Below are 22060 nucleotides of genomic sequence, written 5' to 3' on the forward strand. Positions count from 1 at the left end.
GTCCCAGCTCCTGCCAACCTAGCAGTTCGAAAGCATGCCAAAGTGCAAGTAGATAAATAGGTACCACTCCAGCAGGAAGGTAAACGGCGTTTCCGTGCGCTGCTCTAGTTTGCCAGAAGCGGTTTAGTCATGCTGGCCCCATGACCCGGAAGCTGCACGCCAGCTCCCTCGGCCAATAAAGCGAGATGAGCGTCGCAACCCCAGAGTCGGCCATGACTGGACCTAATGGTCAGGGGTCCCTTTACCTTTAAATATTACAATGGTACCTTGGTACTCAAATTTAATCCATTCCGTGAGTCCGTTCGACTCCTGAGACGGTTCGAAAACCAAGACACGGCTTTCAATTGGCTGCAGGAGCTTCTGAGTCAGACGTTTGGCTTCCAAAAAGCGTTCGCAAACTGGAACACTCCCTTCCGGCTTTGCGGCATTCGGGAGCCGATTTGTTTGGCAGCCAAGCTGTTCGACTACCAAGGTACCACTGTATTTTTCTTCCTGACAGGGTTTCCCAGCTGTATGAATGGGTCTCTGCCATCCACGGGTGTCTACTTTATACAGCTTTTAAACTTCTCCAATGTTAATTTGTATGTTTGTGCAGTGGTGGTGTTAAGCGTTTTTAAGTTCTTTTGGTTTAATTCTGTACGCCGCTATGAGACATGTACGCAGAAGGCGTTTCGTAATAGAAAATACAGACCCACCTCGTGGCTGCAAAGGGTTACAGGAATCTGTGCCTGGAAAGCCCAATGTTTGTTAACAGCACAATCCTATTCAGAAGGAAATCCCGTTCATTAGAGCATATTCCTAAGGATTGGATATAGGATTGCTGATATAGGATTGCAGGCTCAAGTTGCAGTAGGTCTAAACTGGTTTTTTTCTTATTGAGATTTTATCTGCTCTTTTTATGAGCTTTTAAATAATAATATAATTATTTATTTATTATTATTATTATTATTATTATTATTATTATTATTATTATTATTATTATTTGTACCCCACATATCTTGTTGCCCCAGACACTCCAACATATAAATAATAATAATAATTGTAATAGTAATAATAATAATAATAATCATAAACATCAAACATTAAAAAAACTTCCCTATTTATTGCTGCTTTACTATATTTTATTCATACTATCATAAGGTAAAGGGGCCCCTGATCATTAGGTCCAGTCGTGGCCGACTCTGGGGTTGTGGCGCTCATCTCGCTTTACTGGCCGAGGGAGCCGGCGTACAGCTTCCGGGTCATGTGGCCAGCAGGACTAAGCCGCTTCTGGCGAACCAGAGCAGCGCACGGAAACGCCGTTTACCTTCCCGCCGGAGTGGTACCTATTGATCTACTTGCACTTTGACGTGCTTTCGAACTGCTAGGCTGGCAGGAGCTGGGATAGCTCAGCCTTAAAACATCGCAATACACAAATGCAATAAATAAATCATATGAACGGTTCCTTTGTTATTCACCAATCATTAATTTATTGTAGTTCAATACCAAAAAATACGCCAAACATGAAAATGCGCTTAACACAAAACTAAAAAAAAATAATAATAACTGTTGGGGAAAATGCATTGGTCACCCTCTGGCAACAGTCATAATAATAGTTTATTTTGTTATAACCATTTATTTAGCAGTAACAGTATTTATGCTGGCTGCCTACCAACACAGGCCTTTGGATGATATAGATAACACAAAACATTATTATTATTATTATTATTATTATTATTATTATTATTATTATTATTATTTTAAAAAACACACAACCTAGACTGATTACAGTCTAAACTACATACCCAGCCCAGTGGCTGATGTTGCCCAAGATGACATTAAAAAGCACTGGAGGAGGAGGGAATCACACAGCTGACTAGGGATTTAAGCTTGCATCTCCGGCGTGCTGTGAGGTCCTAAAGCTTGCACCACTACCATCATAGGTAAAGGTAAAGGGACCCCTGACCATTAGGTCCAGTCATGGCCGACTCTGGGGTTGCGGCGCTCATCTCGCTTTACTGGCCGAGGGAGCCGGCGTACAGCTTCCGGGTCATGTGGCCAGCAGGACTAAGCCGCTTCTGGCGAACCAGAGCAGCGCACGGAAATGCCGTTTACCTTCCTGCCGGAGTGGTACCTATTTATCTACTTGCACTTTGAGGTGCTTTCGAACTGCTAGGTTGGCAGGAGCAGGGACCGAGCAACGGGAGCTCACCCCATCATGGGGATTCGAACCACTGACCTTCTGATTGGCAAGTCCTAGGCTCTGTGGCTCCTTAGCCCACCAGCAGCATGAACCCAAGGCTGAGCTCAGCTATGGGTGTCTTGTTGGGTGAAATCAAATTGCACACTAGAACGGTCAGACCAATATTTATGTATGCAACTACGGCGGCAAGGTTATTGATTGCCACAAATTGGAAAAGCAGCAGCGTCCCAGCTAAAACAGACTGATTATCTAAAATGATGGAATACAATAAATAAAATAAAATAAAATAAAATGATGGAATACTTCCATACTGCCGAACTAACAGGGAGGATAAGAGGAGATCTGGTACAAAAAGTGAATAAGGAGGGGGCCATCTTTAAGGAATACATCAAAATTTATGTGGGAAAAGTCGAATTTCTGACAGATTTTGCGTGAATCCAGAAAATGATTAGAGTGAAAGGAGAGTAAAGTCAGGATAGAAGAAGAGATTAAAGAAATAATGAAGCTAGTTGGAAAAATAAAGTAGCGTAACAAGAACGGCTGGAAGTCAAGTTGGTGGGTGTTCGTGTGGGGTAGGTGTGTTGGTATGTTGATATGTATAGTATAGGTAGGTATTATATAGAGTGATGCATGTTTTTATATTATGAAAATAAGGTAGTGTGTTGTGTACGTGTATTGTGTAAATGTATATGTACAGTGGTACCTCGGGTTACATACGCTTCAGGTTACAGACTCCGCTAACCCAGAAATAGTACCTTGGGTTAAGAACTTTGCTTCAGGATGAGTACAGAAATCGTGCGGCGGCAGCAGGAGGCCCCATTAGCTAAAGTGGTGCTTCAGGTTAAGAACAGTTTCAGGTTAAGAACGGACCTCCGGTACGAATTAAGTACTTAACTTGAGGTACCACTGTATGTGTTTTATATGTTAATAAAATAAAAAAAAATTAAAAAGAAATCAAATTGGACACTAGTCAAACAGGAGGAAATCCCTCTGCCGAGGACCTGGAGTGCTGTGAGGTCCTAAAGCTTGCATCATTATCATCAACATCATTTGCAAAGCAATAAAATAAAAATAAAATAAAAAGTCCTGACTCTCCCCACTATTTCCAAAAAGATTTTATTTTCCCCCTCCCTTTTTAAATAAGGAAACGCACCTGTCTTCTCCAGGCTGGCTACTTTTCTTTGCATTTCATTGCAGGGTTCCCTTTCCACCTCCCCGGCTTGCAAACGCTTTCCTCGCAGCTGACTAGGGATTCCAGCTTGCATCTCCGGCGTGCTGTGCGGTCCTAAAGCTTGCATCATTATCATCAACATCATTTGCAAAGCAATAAAATAAAAATAAAATAAAAAGTCCCGACTCTCCCCACCAACTCTTTCCAAAAAGATTTTATTTTCCCCCTCCCTTTTTAAATAAGGAAACGCACCTGTCTTCTCCAGGCTTGCTTTGCATTGCATTGCACCTCCCCGGCTTGCAAACGCTTCCCTCGCCGCGGGCTGGCCGCGTTGCTGCGTTAGATAACACGGGCTTAGCTGGGAGGAGAAGGGTCGCTCCGTCGCCTGGGTGGGGTCGGAGGAGGCAGCAATTGCAGGCTGCCAAAAATAAAAATATAGCGAAAAACCACACGGCCATTGCCCGCTTGCAGCCGGAGCGTGCCCTTGGCAAGAGGCAAGCAAGCCAAGGGTGAGACGTGGCAGCAAGCGAGCAAGCAAGCAAGGCTAGGATGGGGGGGGGTTGCCTTGAATGCTCCCTCTCTCTCTCTTTCCCCCCCCCTCCTCCCTTCCACCCCCCTGTGCCTTTGCCAGTTGCAATCTCCCTTCTGGTTCCTCCTCCTCCTTTGCAAAAAAATAAAGTCTCCCTTGCAAAAAAGCAACCAGGACTCGCCCAGCCAGTTTGCAAAAGCCTCATGTCAGTTTGCAAAAAGGGAAAAGCTTGCCAAAGAGAAAGCAAGTCGTGTCCCCCCCCCCCCCAGCGCAGTTGCTGCACCTTTAAGAAAAGGGAGGGACCCCTGTCCTTTTCTCTGCTTCTCTCTCTTTTTTTTTCCCCCTCCCCTACCCTGAGAGCAAACCAGGAAGGGAGTTCACGGCGTCATACGGGGCTTTGCATCTACTGTTACAGTAGGGGCAGGAACAGCAGAGAGGAGAGGAGAGAGAGAGAGAGGGAGAGGAAAAGAGAGGAAAAAGGAGGGAGGCAGGCAGGCCGGACGGGCAGAAGCTGCTCAGGAATTGACTCCACAAACTCCAGGCGCCCCCCCTTTCCTCCTCCTCTTCCTGCCCCCCCCCACACCTTCAGGACCAACAAGGTAAGACCTCTGGATCTTTCTCATTTGGGGGGGTTTTTTGCTGGTCAAGGGATCTGATCCCCTTTAAAAAGAGAGATCTCCCCGCCTGTCATCTTTTCCTGCTTCCTCTTGCCTTTTGCAACTTTCACCCAGGGGGATCTTGGAGCGGGGGGGGGGGTCAACAACTTTGCCTTAAGTGAGAGGAGGTTGCTGGGGGAGGGGAGGGTTTTTTGGGTGGGGGGGTGTTTTGTGTGTGGGGTTTTTTCTGGGAGGGGAGAGATGTTCAGTGGGGTGGGGGTGGGAGGAAGCTGGAGTGGGGGGGGGGAAGGAAAGCAGCCTTGAAGGTGAAAGGAGAGCCTGAAGTCAAGGGTGCTGCTGGTGGGGGGGGCTGTGTTTGTTTTGCATTGGGGGGGCGCAAGTGCAATTGCACGAGATGCAAGCTGTATAGGGCACGTTGCAATCTGGAAATATTTGCATTTTCTGTGTGATATCTATTAATTGCCCCTTTGCAATGGGGAACTGCAGGGGGTGGTTTCTGGGGGGGGGGGGAAAGGTTGCAATTAAGTGCAAAGGGGAAGCTGGAAATAACTTTCCTCCTCCTTCAGCCCCCCAGCCCTCCTTTCCTCCTCCTCCTTCCTGCCAAAGACCCTATTCTGTGCTGCGTTGCATACGTTGTACTAGCTTAAGGCAGGATATGTGTGTGTGTGTTTTAAGGGAGGGGGCTTTTGCAAGCCCCAGGGAGGACAAGTGCCTTGGCTCCCTGGGAATTGTAGTCTTTCCCCCGCGCTCCGGCCTGCAGGTGCAATGGAGGCGGGGACTACGTCTCCCGAGGTGCTCAGCGCCGGGGCCTTGCCTCGGCCTTCCGCGTGAGGCTGGCTGACGGGCGGCCGCGGCGGCCAATGGCCGGCCCGCCTGCCGCTTCCGCTCCCTACCAGCCGCCGCCGCGGCCAATGGCGGACCGAGGGAGGGAGGAAAGGAGGGGGAAGGGAAGGGAAGGGAAAGCGGCTAAGGGCTCGAGCCAGCCCTGCCCCCGGGGGGGAGAGGTGGGGTCCGCGGGCGCGGCGACCAGGAAAGGCCGGGGATTTGAGGCCTAGTACAAGGCCCCGGGCGGGGCTCGCTTGCCTTCCCAGCTTCCCCAATGGGTGCTGTGAAGGGTACAGAGGGGGCAGCTGAGGCGCTGGTCCCCTCCTCACTCTTCTGAGGGGGAATTTGAGGAGGGGGCTGCTGTTGAAGGCGGGGTATATGGAAACGGGGGGCAAATATTTTGGGGGGGGAGCTTCTGATATTTTGAGGGGTGAATGTGGTGATGGGTTTCAGGGTTTTGAAGGATTTTAAGGTTCAAAAACTGGAGGGTGGGAGCATGAAAATAGTTCCAAATAGTTGTAGCAGATTTGTTAATATATTATTATTATTATTATTATTATTATTATTTATTTTAATTAGACTTGCTAGTCGCTTGCTACTCAAAGGCCTTCAGGTGACTCGCAACCTGTTCAAAATAAGAGACATCATAACTTTTCTTAAAATTAAAGAAAGTCATCCCCAAACCACCTACCATTCTATCTATCTGTCTGTCTGTCTATCTATCTATCTATCTATCTATCTCCTATATACAGTGGTGCCTCGCAAGACGAAAAGAATCCGTTCTGTGATTCTCTTCGTCTAGCGGTTTTTTCGTCTTGCGAAGCAAGCCCATTGACGGATTAGCGGATTAGTGCTATTAGCGGCTTTTAGCGGCTTATCTGCTGATCGGATCATCTGATAAGCGGCTTAGCAGCTTAGAAAAAAGGGGGGAAGGGAAAAAAACCAGCAGGAACTCGCAAGACATTGTCGTCTTGCGAAGCAAGCCCATAGGAGATTCGTTTTGCGAAGCACCTCCAAAACGGAAAACTCTTTCGTCTAGCGAGTTTTCCGTCTTGCGAGGCATTCGTCTTGCGGGGCACCACTGTACTTAGCAATTCGTCACAACTTGTAAGGTTGCGGTTAGTTATTGGTTATAAAAAGCTGGTGGTGGAGGGGTCAGGATAGGCTGTGCGGATTAGCGCTATTAGCGGCTTATCGGATCAGCTGATAAGCAGCTTAGCGGCTTAGAAAAAGGGGGGGAAAGGAAAAAAAACCAGCAGGAACTCGCAAGACATTTTCGTCTTGCGAAGCAAGCCCATAGGAGATTCGTTTTGCGAAGCACCTCCAAAACGGAAAACCCTTTTGTCTAGCGGGTTTTCCGTCTTGCGAGGCATTCGTCTTGCGGGGCACCACTGTATATGCATATACACAACAACAGCCGCAGGAAGGTTTGGCTCCTACGGAGCTTGCGAGTCAATGGAGCCTCGAGTTCGGATTTCTACTTTCGGCCTATGGACTTGCTTAAGTGCATGGGGGGGGGGGACGGTCCTGTGTTATAGGGGTTTAAATTGTTCCTATGCAAGTATTCTAAATGGTGGGATTTGTCTGTAAAGCTTTCCAGAACAACAACAACAACAAAACTACTGATGGGGAGGCTTTATCAATTAAATAGGTTCATTATTATTATTTGGCTCAATGGGAGAGCAAGAGACTCTTAATCTCAGGGTCGCCGCACGGGGCAAAAGATTCCTGAATTTGCAGGGGGTTGGACTAGATGCCTCCCGGGGTCCCCTCCAACTCTGCGGTTTAATGATACGATGTGCCGTTCTCCCATAAGTGGGGCGGTTTTTACGGTCGTATAAAAGCATTAAAAGACACATTAAAAGCTGCACATGCAGATGTTACAGGTGAGATGCTACCTGAGAAAATTTGGAAACGGCTGCGCAGTTGTCAATGAGAAAGGTCTTCAGTCAAAAGCGGGGGTGCGTGCCGCATCTCTGTTGGAAGAGCGCTCCACGCAGCATGGGTCTGTCAAAGCTAAATAGCAGGTTTCTGGTTGAGGATGTTTGGCGCTCTTCTCTAGCGCAGGGGAACACGAGGCCCAATTTCATTGATTAGGCTAGGACGTAATAGTAAGGTTGCCTTGTACCTACCCACATGAATCCCCAAAAGAAAGGGATTTGTTTGGGCAGCAGGTGAGGAAACAGCATGTTTGCTTGCATTGGGATGTTAGTATTGTATTGGTCTTTTTTAATTTCCTTTTAAAAATTAGCCTACCGAGGCAGGCTACAGATCTCACGATGAATATTTGGAGGAATCACCAATGTCCTGAGTTTGAACTTGGAGGGCAGAAGCTACAAAGAGACCCCAATGTGGCCACTGGCTGTTGTCAAGGTAGCTGAAAGGATGTGTACAGAAACCTTTGATTGCTTAAAAGGTGCTTTATAGGAGGGTGGATGTGAAAGACCCTTGTTCAACTCGTTGTTGTTGTTTAGTCGTTTAGTCCTGTCTGACTCTTCGTGACCCCCTGGACCAAAGCATGCCAGGCACTCCTGTCTTCCACTGCCTCCCAAAGTTTCGTCAAACTCATGCTGGTAGCTTCGAGAACACTGTCCCACCATCCCGTCCTCTGTCGTCCCCTTCTCCTTGCGCCCTCCATCTTTCCCAACATCAGGGTCTTTTCCAGGGAGTCTTCTCTTCTCCTGAGGTGGCCAAAGTCTTGGAGCCTCAGCTTCAGGATCTGTCCTTCTAGTGAGCACTCAGGGCTGATTTCCTTCAGAATGGAGAGGTTTGATCTTCCTGCAGTCCATGGGACTCTCAAGAGTCTCCTCCAGCACCAGAATTCAAAAGTATCAATTCTTCGGCGTTGTTCAATCCACACCTGCTTTATTATTGTTGTTGTTGTTGTTGTTGTTGTTGTTGTTGTTGTTGTTGTTGTTACATTTATATACCGCCTTTATCTTCAGAGGGTTTCAAGGCGGTGGGCATGGTCGTCCTCCTCCCCATCTCATCCTCACAACCACCCTGTGAGGTAGGTCAGGCCAAGAGATGGCGACTGACTCCAAGGTCACCCGTTGGCTCTCGGCTCTCTTCACGATATTCACTTGAGGTGAATATTGCTGGCAGGCCTAAAAGGGTTGTTCGTAAGGATGAATGAGAAGAGGGGAGGGATTTTAATGCCTCCAGAGCAATGTTTATCATTAGGTAAAGGTAAAGGGACCCCTGACCATTTGGTCCAGTTGTGACCAACTCTGGGGTTGCGGCGCTCATCTCGCTTTACTGGCAGAGGGAGCCGGCGTACAGCTTCCAGGACATGTGGCCAGCATGACTAAGCCGCTTCTGGCGAACCAGAGCAGCGCACGGAAATGCAGTTTACCTTCCCGCCAGAGCAGTACCTATTTATCTACTTGCACTTTGACGTGCTTTCAAACTGCTAGGTTGGCAGGAGCTGGGACCGAGCAACGCTAGCTCACCCCGTCACGGGGATTCGAACCGCCGACCTTCTGACCGGCAAGTCCTAGGCTCTGTGGTTTAACCCACAGCGCCACCCCGTCCCATGTTTATCATTATGAGGTGGGAAATGGTACTTGAGCGGTGCAGAAAAGAACACAGGAGATTGCATTATGCATAGTTAGGCCATTGGTAATGTGTCTGTTGTCACTCTCCAGGCCTTCAGAGGCTCTCCTGCCTAGAAATCTTCCCTAGAAACAAAAGCGAGATCCCTGCCCTAAACCATTCTCCATAGGGGCCTGTCTTCGAAAGAGATGCATGAAAAAGAGCCTTGCACTGAGTTCACCCGGCTCAGTTTTGTCTGCGCTGACGGAAAGCGCCTCTCCAGGCCTTCTGACCTGCATCTGTTTCTCCCGGGGATTCAGTCTGTGGTTATAAGGGATCCAAGGAAGCAGGTTGATCAGGCTGTAAGAAGCAGCCTGGACCTGACGTTTGGGAAGACTTCCCTAGCCGTGGACTTTGCTTTTGGTTTTTATTTTAGAAATGTGCATTGGGCGTTTTTGGTCTCTCTTTCTTCGAGAAATGTGCATTAAGGTAGAAGTGGGCAACGTGCCGTCTAAAATGTGCTGGACTGTCTCTCCCATCGTCCCTGGCGTTGATGAGCTTCCGACAAGCTCCTCACCCTCGCTTGCTGAGGAAACCGTGGGGCTGGCTGGCGTAGCGGACTGCAGTAGCCCCAAAGGCTTAGCCTAGGGTGGCTGATGAGACGGAAGACGCAGACCACAAACTTGGGTTTTTGGAGGCTTGTAAATAGCCACGCACTGTTCCTTTGCGATGGAGAAAGAGTCTTCTGTTAGCAGGGGAGATCCGTAAACTGGAAAAGTAGCTGGTTCTTTCTAACGGCGTTAGAAAGTACCGTCTTTTTCGCTCTATAAGACGCACCAGACCACAAGACGCACCTAGTTTTTGGAGGCGGAAAACAAGAAGAAAATATTCTGAATCTCAGAAGCCAGAACAGCAAGAGGGATCGCTGCGCAGCGAAAGCAGCAATCCCTCTTGCTGTTCTGGCTTCTGGATAGCTGCGCAGCCTGCATTCGCTCCATAAGACGCACACACATTTCCCCTTACTTTTAAGGAGGGGGAAAGTGAGTCTTATAGAGCAAAAAATACGGTATATCCCTGGTCACTTTTATTTCCAAAGCCGGCCTAGATTCTCCCTGGCTTCCATTTGCAGCGTCAGATGCAACACCTACACAAGTCCCGAATTCCTGCCAGCTGGGAATGTGGAGGGCCTCTGGCCCTTATGAGTAGGTGTCGGGGACTGTTTGGCGGAAGCTTGGAAATCTTCCCACGTGGCAGTTTTGATGGCAGCTTGTAGGGCTTGAGCGGAGGGCAGTGACTCAGGGTTAGAAGACTCAGGGTTCGAAGACTCGGATGTAGAAGCTAGGTGCCAAATGGCTCCTTAAACCAAGGTTGCACTCGTCCAGTTTGCCATCTTTGGGAAAGATGGCTGTGAAGTCTTTATTTTTTTCAAGTGATGGATGGACTGTGATTGATTCTCACTTAAAATGTCTGGCTACTTCAGACGACAACCTTGAGCCTGGTGAAGAACTTCTGAGAACTTAAGAGAAGAAAAGTCGCTTGATTCAGAGACAGTCCGCATATATATCGGCCTATTCTGAGAGGATGTGGCATTAGTGTGCGAAAACAGTCAAGATCCAATGATCCCCGCCATGCGTTTCCAGGTGGAGCAGATCTCAGGCATTTTCACTTGGTCGCAAGTGTCCAAATTTGTTGTTTAGTGGTTTAGTCGTGTCCAACTCTTTGTGACCCCCTGGACCAGAGCACGCCAGGCACTCCTGTCTTCCACTGCCTCCCGCAGTTTGGTCAAACTCATTTTTGTAGCTTCGAGAACACAGTCCAACCATCTCGTCCTCCGTCGTCCCCTTCTCCTTGCGCCCTCCATCTTTCCCAACCTCAGGGTCTTTTCCAGGGAGTCTTCTCTTCTCCTGAGGTGGCCAAAGTCTTGGAGCCTCAGCTTCAGGATCTGTCCTTCCAGTGAGCACTCAGGGCTGATTTCCTTCCGAATGGAGAGGTTTGATCTTCTTGCAGTCCATGGGACTCTCAAGAGTCTCCTCCAGCACCAGAATTCAGAAGCATCCATTCTTCGGCGATGGATATACCCTTGTTATGGCATGATGCGGCGATTAGAGCGTCCGACTGGGCTCTGGGTTCAAAGACCCAATTGGCGGCCGTGGGTCAGTGGCGATATCTCTCGGCCCAACTTCCGGAGAGGCGGCAAAGTGAGTATTCCACCTTGAGCTCCTTGCAGAAAAGGTGGGATATAAATCTATAAGTGTGAATTAAAGCAGGTGTGTTTGTGCGACCATCCCAGCGGCATCTGTTGGCGAGGAAGACAGGGAGCCAGAATTCCAGCATTGTCTCCATCCTCTTCCCTACTGAGTCCTACACGGTCAACAGGCTCGTCTCCTTGAACCATGTGGGTCGCCCTTGAAGAGCGTCCGCACCCTAACTGGCGGTCACCTTTAATCCAAATCAGTACAGTGGTACCTCTGTTTACGTACTTAATTCGTTCTGGAGGTCCGTTCTTAACCTGTAACAGTTCTTAACCTGAAGCACCACTTTAGCTAATGAGGCCTCCCGCTGCTGCTGCGCTGCCGGAGCACGATTTCTGTTCTCATCCTGAAGCAAAGTTCTTAACCCGAGGTAATATTTCTGGGTTAGCGTAGTCTGTAACCTGAAGCATATGTCACCCGAGGTACCACTGTATAAAATACCGTATTTTTTGCACCATAACACTCACTTTTTCCCTCCTAAAAAGTAAGGGGAAATGTCTGTGCGTGTTATGGAGGGAATGCCTACGGGTGGCATGCCTACGGATTTTCCTCCTCTACAAACTACGTGCGTGTTATGGTCAGGTGCGTGTTATAGAGCGAAAAATAAGGTACATATTGCTGTAAGTTGCTTGGATTCCTTTGGGTCACAAGCGACCGGTAAATTTAATCAATGATTATGGTGACGGTAACGATCAGTCCACATGGGTTATTCGACAGAGCGGAACGAAGATGAATGACAGAATCATAGAGTTAGAAGAGACCCCGTGGGGTCATCCAGTCCAGCCCCACTGCAGTGCAGGAATCTTTTGCCCACCGTGGGGCTGGAACCCTGAGATTAAGATTCTTATGATTCAGCTTAGGGTGGCGCTGTGGGTAAAACCTCAGCGCCTAGGACTTGCCGATCGCATGGTCGGCGGTTCGAATCCCCGCGGCGGGGTGAGCTCCCGTCGCTCGGTCCCAGCGCCTGCCAACCTAGCAGTTCGAAAGCACCCCTGGGTGCAAGTAGATAAATAGGGACCGCTTACCAGCGGGAAGGTAAACGGCGTTTCCGTGCGTGCTGCGCTGGCTCGCCAGAGCAGCTTCGTCATGCTGGCCACGTGACCCGGAAGTGTCTCCGGACAGCGCTGGCTCCCGGCCTCTAGAGTGAGATGAGCGCACAACCCTAGAGTCTGTCAAGACTGGCCCGTACGGGCAGGGGTACCTTTACCTTTACCGATTCAGCTTATCCCCATGCCTTAACCTCCATGCTGTTGGGAGATGTTGAACGACGCAGGGGGCGGGGAATGGGGCGCACAGAGAGCAAGGTGGGTCTGCAGGGAACCTGAGCGTAGGAAAATTGGGAATCCTGGGAGGTGGAAGCTAATTTGGGAAGGGGCAGGTGAGCGGAGGAGACGCATCGAGATGTGCTTGGTCTTGCATGCCTTCCAGTGTTCGGAGAGGGTGGGGGGGAGTTGGGCGGGGTCCTGTTTTCTTCTTCTTCCCACTTAAGCCCTGGAGAACTGGCAGATTGAGAGAGTAGGTATGAAGTTGCCCACTTGGTGGATTTAACAAAACAGCGGCTCTGGCAGGGAAGGAGGGTGCGGTGTATGCAAATTTGTCCTGGCTCCAGTCTCCCCTCCCTGATTCCCCCCCCCCTTTCTGGCAGCCAGGCTAAGAGTGGAGGAGGCTTGCTCAAAGACTATGATTGTTAGTACTCTTCCCCCAATCCCCACCCTTCCATCTCTCTCTCCCCCCCCCCTGCCCATGTCTCTCCACTGCCTGTACTTAACCCCTAGGGCTGAATCACACAGTGGTTGCTGCTGTGCCCCCCCCTCGATAGCATGCTGGAGGAAATGCAGGGCTCTCAAATGGAAATCTGGAACGCCAGGGCCCCTGGATCCCCTTGTCCTCGCCTACTTCACAAGGGGGCTTGTGAAGAAGGCGCAGCAGAGACTGTACTTTTTGAGAATACTAAGGAAAAACCATCTTCCGCAGAAACTGCTGCTTGCCTTCTATCACCGTGCCATTGAGAGCGTGCTCACTTATGGCTTATGTGTGTGGTACGGAAGCTGTACTACCCAGGACAGGATGGGGTTGTGCAGGGTTGTTAAGGCAGCAGAGAGCATTGTTGGCTGCCCACTCTCCACCTTAGAGCAGATTTATGCCACAAGGTGCCATAGGAAGGCACTGGACATAGTAAAAGATCCATCGCATCCTGGTCACTGTCTCTTCGAGCTCTTGCCGTCGGGACGGAGATACAGGACGATGAAGACAAGAACGAGTCGTCTTAAGAACAGCTTCTTCTCCAGAGCGATCTCGGTCCTGAATGGGAAGCCCGGGCTTTGAAAGTCATCTAATCTTCCTTGCTGTATTATACTGTATTGTTTAAGTAGTGTTTTTATGGAGCAGTCAAGTAATTTCGTTGTCCCCGAAGGGGGCAATGACAATAAAGATATTATTATTATTATTATTATTATTATTATTATTATTATTATACTTCCCGGAGCCAGCAAACTTGAGGATTCTACTGCTTCTGTGTGCATTTTGTGTCCTGTGGGTTTTTGGTGTTTTGTTTTGTTTTGTTTTTGCTCCTGGCCTGTCTGTACACGGTGCTTTTTCCCACGAAGGTCAGGTGATGCCTCTGAAGGTCACTACTGCTTTTTCCCTCCCCGAGTAGGCGAACAACTCCTGTGGAAAACTTGCAAGGGGGAGAGGGGGCGGGTGTTGGTTCTTAGGTGGAACAGATAAATGCCTTGCATGCAAAAACAGTCCCTGCCATCTCCCAAGTTGGGCTGGAAAAGACCCTGGTCTGAAACCCTAAGAGGAGGCCACAGTGGTTCTCAAACTTTGTCGAAACAAAATTTTAAAAAATTCCTTCCAATCGCACCTTGGAGACCAACTACAGTGGTGCCCCGCAAGACGAATGCCTCGCAAGATGGAAAACTCGCTAGACGAAAGAGTTTTCCGTTTTGGAGGTGCTTCGCAAAACGAATCTCCTATGGGCTTGTTTCGCAAGACAAAAATGTCTTGCGAATTCCTGCAGGTTTTCCCCCTTCCCCAGCTGATCCGATAAGCCGCTAAAAGCCGCTAATAGCGCTAATCTGTCAATGGGCTTGCTTCGCAAGACGAAAAAACCGCTAGACGAAGAGAATCACAGAACGGATTCATTTCGTCTTGTGAGGCACCACTGTAAGTTTGTTCTTGGAATGAGCTTTCGTTTGCATGCACACTTCTTCGGATCCACAGTGTACCTGAAGAAGTATCTTCAGTGTACCTGAAGAAGTGTGCATGCACACGAAAGCTCATCCCAAGAACAAACTTAGTTGGTCTCTAATGTGCTACTGGAAGGAATTTTTTAAAATTTTGTTTCGACTACGGCAGACCAACACGGCTACCTACATGTAACTAAAACTTTTTTGGCTGTGTGTGGACCGCTTGAACATTGCTGGGACCTCTCGCTGGACCACTTAGCGAACTTTTTTCCACCCAGCAGGGCGAAAGAACGTAAGAGCAGCTTGGCAGGCGAAGCCATTGGCCCATTTCATCCAGCCGTCCTGTTCTCACAGTGCGAAAGGCGCAAGCAGGAACTGGGCGCAACAGCCGTCCGCTCCCCTCCTGCCGTTTCCACCAGCTGGTATTCAGAAGCACGCTACTACCCCCAGCAAAAAAATAAAATGAATTATCCTTTAAAGAAGTGTTCGCATAACTTTTTAGATGTTAAATTAATAGGAGTGGAAACGGGTGTTTGGAATTTTACATTCCCGTGACTTTAACAAGCTTGGTTTTGAAATGAATTTGTTTGGTGCATGGCTTTCAGTATATCTTATAATGTGTGAGTTTTGTCAACAGTGCTGTATCCCATATGTTTGTATATCGCTGCAAGGTGTCATCTGGTTCATCCAGTTTCTTGCTATGACTAGTCTGGCAGCAGTGATCATCGCTGTTGCAAATTTCAAGTCTTCCTCGTTCAGTAGCTTGGTGGAAGAGCTGGGTGCCTTGCTTCAAACCTTGGAAAGTCTCTGCCACTCACTGTAAATGAGCTTAGATAGAGCAGTGGCCTGAGTCTGTATAATATACCGTATTTTTCGCTCTATAAGACGCACCAGACCACAAGACGCACCTAGTTTTTGGAGGAGGAAAACAAGAAAAAAAATATTCTGAATCTCAGAAGCCAGAACAGCAAGAGGGATCGCTGTGCAGTGAAAGCAGCAATCCCTCTTGCTGTTCTGACTTCTGGGATAGCTGCGCAGCCTGCATTCGCTCCATAAGACGCACACACACATTTCCCCTTACTTTTTAGGAGGGGAAAAGTGAGTCTTACAGAGCAAAAAATACGGTAGCGTCCTGTGTTCCGATATATCCCAGTAAAACATACTTTGGTGTTTCTATTTCTACTAAAGATTTCATTTATAGCCATCTGCAGTTTGTCACCTTAATTCAAGTCCAGAATATGTGTAAGAAACCGGCTTCTCTGTTTTTGTCTCCTTGCAAAATAAACATTTGGTGAGAAGGGTCCTTGTGAGAAGGGAGGGGTGGCTAACACCCCAGAGGACAGGATCACACTTCAAAACAACCTTGACAGATTAGAGAACTGGGCAAAAACAAACAAGATGAATTTTAACAGGGAGAAATGTAAAGTATTGCACTTGGGCAAAAAAAATGAGAGGCACAAATACAAGATGGGGGACACCTGGCTTGAGAGCAGTACATGTGAAAAGGATCTAGGAGTCTTGGTTGACCACAAACTTGACATGAGCCAACAGTGTGATGCGGCAGCTAAAAAAGCCAATGCAATTCTGGGCTGCATCAATAGGAGTATAGTATCTAGATCAAGGGAAGTAATAGTGCCACTGTATTCTGCTCTGGTCAGACCTCACCTGGAGTACTGTGTCCAGTTCTGGGCACCACATTCAAGAAGGACACTGACAAACTGGAACGTGTCCAGAGGAGGGCAACCAAAATGGTCAAAGGCCTGGAAACGATGCCTTATGAGGAACGGCTAAGGGAGCTGGGCATGTTTAGCCTGGAGAAGAGGAGGTTAAGGGGTGATATGACAGCCATGTTCAAATATATAAAAGGATGTCACACAGAGGAGAGAGAAAGGTTGTTTTCTGCTGCTCCAGAGAAGCGGACACGGAGCAATGGATCCAAACTACAAGAAAGAAGATTCCACCTAAACATTAGGAAGAACTTCCTGACAGTAAGAGCTGTTCGACAGTGGAATTTGCTGCCAAGGAGTGTGGTGGAGTCTCCTACTTTGGGGGTCTTTAAGCAGAGGCTTGACAACCATATGTCAGGAGTGCTCTGATGGTGTTTCCTGCTTGGCAGGGGGTTGGACTCGATGGCCCTTGTGGTCTCTTCCAACTCTAGGATTCTATGATTCTATTAGGAAAGTGTGATTTGTTTTGTGTCTGGGGAAAGCATGTAGAATCTGCTTCTCCAGCATGAAATCCAAAGTCCCGAGAAACTAGCGTCGTAAAGAAACACACTTGCTGATAGTGTGATGGCGGTTTTCCCTAACTTCGCCGTAACCACCATCATTTTTCCTTTTCTCAGACGACCTCTCTTGCCTTGTGCAGAAATTCTGAAGCGTGCAAAAACTTGATATGCCTGAGACAGACAACTCGAGTAAATATATGTGATGATATTTGCAGAACGTTGTGCTGCAGATCTGTTGGGAGTCGGAACAACTTTTGGCTTGGGTCTTCTCCACAAACGCAGTTTTCCGGCCGAAGGAGTCGGCATTCACCAAAATCTACAAGGTGGTGGCAGAAGGAATCATTTGTTTGTTTGCCTTTCCCCGGGGCAAGCTTTAAGGAGGTACATTTTGAAAAGGATTGCAGGTAGCTCACAAATTAGGCACATTTAACTTGTGCACATTCAGCTTTACGCGATTGGGGGGTGGGTGGAAAATGTTTAAAAAATGGAAAGGAGATGGGTGTCATGGGCGCTTTAGCTGAGATTCCTGCATTGCAGAAACTCTAAAATTCTATGGCATCCAGGAAAAAGTCTTTGGCCTTCCTGCTCACCTTTGAACCTACAGTCATGCCTTGGAAGCCTTGGCTCCCGAACGATTGAAATTCAGAAGTGAATGTTCCAGTTTTCGAACAATTTTCAGAAGCCGGAAGCCGCACTTTGGTTTTTGAACGGATTCCCGGAACACATTCTGTTCGAAAACCAAGGTACCACTGTATTGTGTTTTGACGTAACGCTGCTGTAAGTTGAGAGTCGCTTGTACGATACTCAGAGATTGAAAGTATTACTTTTACCTGCACAGATCTGTCTTCAGCATTAGTTGGTTATGGGGTTTTTGGAGAGCTTAGCAGAACCACAAAAGGCGAGAAGCGATGCTCGTGAAATTTCCGTGAAACTTTTAGGCTAGGGCAAGCTTTCTGGGGTTAAGACTTGGCTCTATTCTGAACTAAAAAATGGAAAGCGTAATGCTGGTGGTCAACAAAAGAGGTTTAAAGACTATCTCAAGGCAAATCTAAAAAAATGTAGTATAAACACCGACAACTGGGAAACACTGGCCTGAGAGCGCTCCAATTGGAGAACAGCCTTTGCCAAAGTTGTCATGGCCTTTGAAGACACTTGAATTCAGGACGCTAGGGAGAAACGTGCTAGGAGGAAGGCACACTTGGCAAACCCTCACCGTGGTCAACTCCCGCCCGGTAACTAATGTCCCCACTGTGGAAGGATGTGTGGATCCAGAATTGGCCTCCACAGTCACTTATGAACTCACTGTTAAAATCGTGTTTATAGAAGACAATCTTACTCGGCTACGAGGGATCGCCAAAGAAGAAGAACCTTGTGAGACTCTTAATCTCAGGGTCGTTGAGATTAAGGCGAAGGATTCCTCAGTACGATATAAAAGCAAAACAGTTCATTGCAAGAGGGTGACAGATTGCTGCCTCCTTGATGTATTTTTCCTGAAGCATCTATAAAAAGGTAAAGGGACCCCTGACCATTAGGTCCAGTCGTGGCCGACTCTGGAGTTGCGATGCTCATCTCGCTTTATTGGCCGAGGGAGCCGGCGTACAGCTTCCAGGTCATGTGGCCAGCAGGACTAAGCCGCTTCTGGCGAACCAGAGCAGCGCACGGAAACACCGTTTACCTTCCCGCCTGAGCGGTGCCTATTTATCTACTTGCACTTGGATGTGCTTTCGAAGTGCTAGGTTGGCAGGAGCAGGGACCGAGCAACGGGAGCTCACCCCGTCATTGCGGGGATTCGAACCGCCGACCTGATCAGGAAGTCCTAGGCTCTGTGGTTTAACCCACAGCGCCACCCGCGTCCCAAAGCATCATCTATACACAGATGTGTGGAAGAACTGCAGGAGAAGAGGCAACGCTGATCTTGAGAGTTTACCATCAATTTTGATCAGGAGCGTCCGTTCCCGCGTGGAATTGGCTTGAAAAATAAAAACCAAAGCCCCGATGGAGCAGAGGATTCCCGTTTTAATAATTGTTTTGGCTGCCGCTCAAGCCTGTTCTGGGAAAAGTGGGAGTGGAGAGGCACCACCCAAATGATCTTAAGATGGTGGGATGTGGTGTTTTGTTTGCTCACTGTTCGGCCGAGGGCTTCGCTTAACTCCGAGTGGATTTTGCTGGGCCGAGGAGGATGCAAGTTTGCTTGCTAGATCTGGGTCTGGAAAGCAATTTGAGTCCTTAAAGGAAACCAGACCTTGCCTCGTGGTGTCCATTTCCTCAGAAACTTACTGGGTGGGTTGAGAATTGCCGCCCCTCTGCAAGACGCAGGTTGTACTCGGAAGCTGCCACTTTTCAGATGTACTTCCAAGAAGTCGTGCTAGTCTGTGACCTGATAAGGAGATCCGTCTGTAACTGATTTAAGGAAGTAGCTCAGGTCTTCTGGGTTCTGTGTTGTTATATCCATGAGAAAGGAAGGAAGGAAGGAAGGAAGGAAGGAAGGAAGGAAGGAAGGAAGGAAGGAAGGAAGGGGGATGGAAGGAAGGAAGGTGTGTTGCAGGAGAGCTGATGAATAAAAACAGCAGAGACGTTACAAATTCAAAACAATTCTAAAAAGGGTCATAGGACCTTTGCGCTGGAAGGTCATTTTAGATTGTACAGTGGTACCTCGGTTTACGAACTTAATCCATTCCAGAAGTTCGTTCTTAAACCGAAACCGCTCTTAAACCGAGGCGCGCTTTCCCTAACGAGGCCTCCTGCCGCTGGTGCCCTTCCACCTTTCGGATTCCGTTCTTAGAGCGAGGTAAAGTTCGCAAACCGGGACAGTATTTCCGGTTTGGTGGAGTTCGTAAGCCGAATAGTTTGTGAAGAGAGCTTTCTTAAACCGAGGTACCGCTGTAGTTGTTAAATGTACCGTATTTTTCGCCCTATAGGACGCACTTTTTCCCCTCCAAAAATGAAGGGGAAATGTGTGTGCGTCCTATGGGGCGAATGCAGGCTTTCCCTGAAGCCTGGAGAGCGAGAGGGGTCCGTGCGCACCGACCCCTCTCGCTCTCCAGGCTTCAGGAAGCTATCCACAAGCCTTGGGAGCCCGGCGGGAGGTCCCGCCGGCTCGCAATGTTTGCGGGCAGCAGCCTGCAGCCCACAAGCTCGGGGGATAGTGGGGAGGCGGAGCACCGCCACCCCGTTATTCCCCGACCTGATATGGAGGCTGGCAGGGGGGAGAAGCAAGCTTGCTTCTCCCCATCGCCAGCCCCATAAGCTCGGGGGACAGCGGGGCAAGCCGCTGCCCCACGGAGGCTAGAGAGGCTGTCCCTGAAGGCAGAAGAGCTTGGGGATGCCTGCGCAAACCTGGGGGAGAAATAAATTTTCCCCCCTTGATTTCCCCCCCAAAAAGCTAGGTGCGTCCTATGGGCCAGTGCGTCCTATAGGGCGAAAAATACGGTATTCATCCTTTGAAGATTATTAACGGTAGCTTCCGGTTCTGGGCCCCAGTACCAAGAAGGGTATTGACAAGCTGGAAGGTATGCAAAGGAGAGAACGATGATCTTGAGTGTCTGGAAGCTGAGCCTTATGAGGAACGGTTGAAGGAGCTGGGGCTCTTTCGCCTGGAGAAGAGGACGTGACAGCTGTGTTCAGATACCTGAAGTGCTGCCCACAAGAAAGCTGGAACAAGCAAACAAAGCATGGTGCCTGGTTCAGACAAGGTTTGCTTATCCCATTCACACCAGGGGAGGAGTGGAATTGGTGCAAGTGTGTGGCAACGCAACTCTGCCGCCACTATTGCTAAGGCTTCCAAAATAGCAGCAAGGCTGTCCTGGCTGAACGAGAGCCCGGTAGCCCCTCTTAAAGGCAGCGTTCTGTGTGCAGTTGCACACCATAGATTTTTGTCGCGGACTGGTTGAACTCGAGAGGAGTGGTGGGAGGCACCAGCTAGGGAACCCCCAGGGGAACCCCCAGGAGAAGTCAGCTCAGAGCCTGGGGAGTGGTTGCGGCACAACGATGAGTGGTCAAAGGGAGAAGTCTGGGAAGAGGAGGTGTCGGAAACTGAAGAGGTAACAGGCTTTGGTGAGCAGGAAGAATCCATGGCAGAGAGCAGTCCACAATCGGAGGCAGCAGAGGAGGGGAACCAGGAGGCAGAGATGAGGCAGGCTGCCGAAGAAGCCAGGCGGTCTCCCCCTCCTGCTGCGACCAGCTCCCCTCTCTCCCTGTTCTCCCAGAGCCCACAGAGGCGTGAAGAGGGCAGAGTCATTTTGGACTCACAGCTGTCCATGGAGGCACAGGTCAGTTCTGTGTCCAGGGCAGCTGTCTACCAGCTCCATCTGGTACGCAAGATGAGACCCTCCCTGCCCGCAGATTGCCTCGCCAGAGTGGTGCATGCTCTGGTTATCTCCCGCTTGTACTACTGCAATGCGCTCTACGTGGGGCTACCTTTGAAGGTGACCTGGAAACTACAACTAATCCAGAATGCGGCAGCTAGACTGGTGACTGGGAGCGGCCACCGAGACCACATAACACCGGTCTTGAAAGACCTACATTGGCTCCCAGTACATTTCCGAGCACGATTCAAAGTGTTGGTGCTGACCTTTAAAGCCCTAAACGGCCTTGGTCCAGTATATCTGAAGGAGCCTCTCCACCCCCATCATTCTACCCGGACATTGAGGTCCAGCTCCGAGGGCCTTCTGGCGGTTCCCTCACTGCGAGAGGCCAAGTTTCAGGGAACCAGGCAGAGGGCCTTCTCGGTGGTGGCGCCCTCCCAGTGGAACGCCCTCCCACCAGAACAACAACTACCAGGCTTTCAGAAGACATCTGAAGGCAGCCCTGTTTAGGGAAGCTTTTAATGTTTGATGTATTACAGTATTTTAATGTTTTGGGGTTTTTTTGGAAGCCACCCAGAGTGGCTGGGGAAGCCCAGCCAGATGGGCGGGGTATAAATATATTATTATTGTTATTATTATTATTATTATTATTATTATTATTATTATTATTATTATTATTATAGCAGAGACAGACAAGGCGGAGAAGTCTCAGTGTGCTTGGGAAGGCCGAGACTTAGCAGTGGGACGCTGGGGACCTTCAGTCCTCGCAACTGGGGGTAAGACCTAGTGGGAAGGGTTGCTGTTCGCATTAGGACTGATCTGTTTTGGTTTCTTTGAATGAAGAGTTAACTGCGCTGGCGCCTTGTGAGTTATTGCCGATCGACTCCTGACTTGGCAGACCCGCCTTGATAAACCAAAGCTTCAATCACCGTGGGCTTGTGAGCGGTTGTGGTTAGTTGCTCCCTCGTTCAGATGCAACAGGAAGCGCATGTCTGTTGGGCTCAGGTCAGGGGAGGACAAAAGCAAGAAGCGATCGGGCTCTGGAGGAGCAGTCTGCTCATTTGCAGGGAGCCACCAGGCAGGAACACGGGATTACCAAGATATGCAAATCTGCCTCCCCTGTCATTATCCGTCGCTGCTCCAGCGCAATCGGCAATGTGCTGACGCCCAGGTGAGACGCAACTGCTCCCTTTCCCCCTTTCACATCAGGAGAAACGCTTGCCTGCCT

General features: G+C 49.0%; 1 protein-coding gene and 1 long non-coding RNA gene across 2 annotated transcripts in view; one reads left to right on the forward strand and one right to left on the reverse strand.

Moving 5' to 3' along the window:
- Positions 1–3280: 3280 nt before the first annotated feature.
- LOC308577816 lies at positions 3281–4307 on the reverse strand. The gene is made up of 2 exons (XR_014003714.1): positions 4235–4307; positions 3281–3771 (listed from the first exon to the last, which is right to left on the reverse strand). It is a non-coding gene; the product is annotated as an uncharacterized lncRNA (long non-coding RNA).
- Positions 4308–4348: 41 nt separating this feature from the next.
- ZBTB7A (zinc finger and BTB domain containing 7A) overlaps positions 4349–22060 on the forward strand; it is a 53990-nt gene continuing 36278 nt past the window's right edge. The window contains exon 1 of the mRNA XM_081177826.1: positions 4349–4481. The gene's annotated coding sequence lies outside the window, so the exon portion shown is untranslated. The remainder of the gene's footprint in view (positions 4482–22060) is intronic.

Source organism: Podarcis bocagei (genome assembly GCF_964188305.1).
Source record: "Podarcis bocagei genome assembly, chromosome: 18".
Taxonomy (NCBI): domain Eukaryota; kingdom Metazoa; phylum Chordata; class Lepidosauria; order Squamata; family Lacertidae; genus Podarcis; species Podarcis bocagei.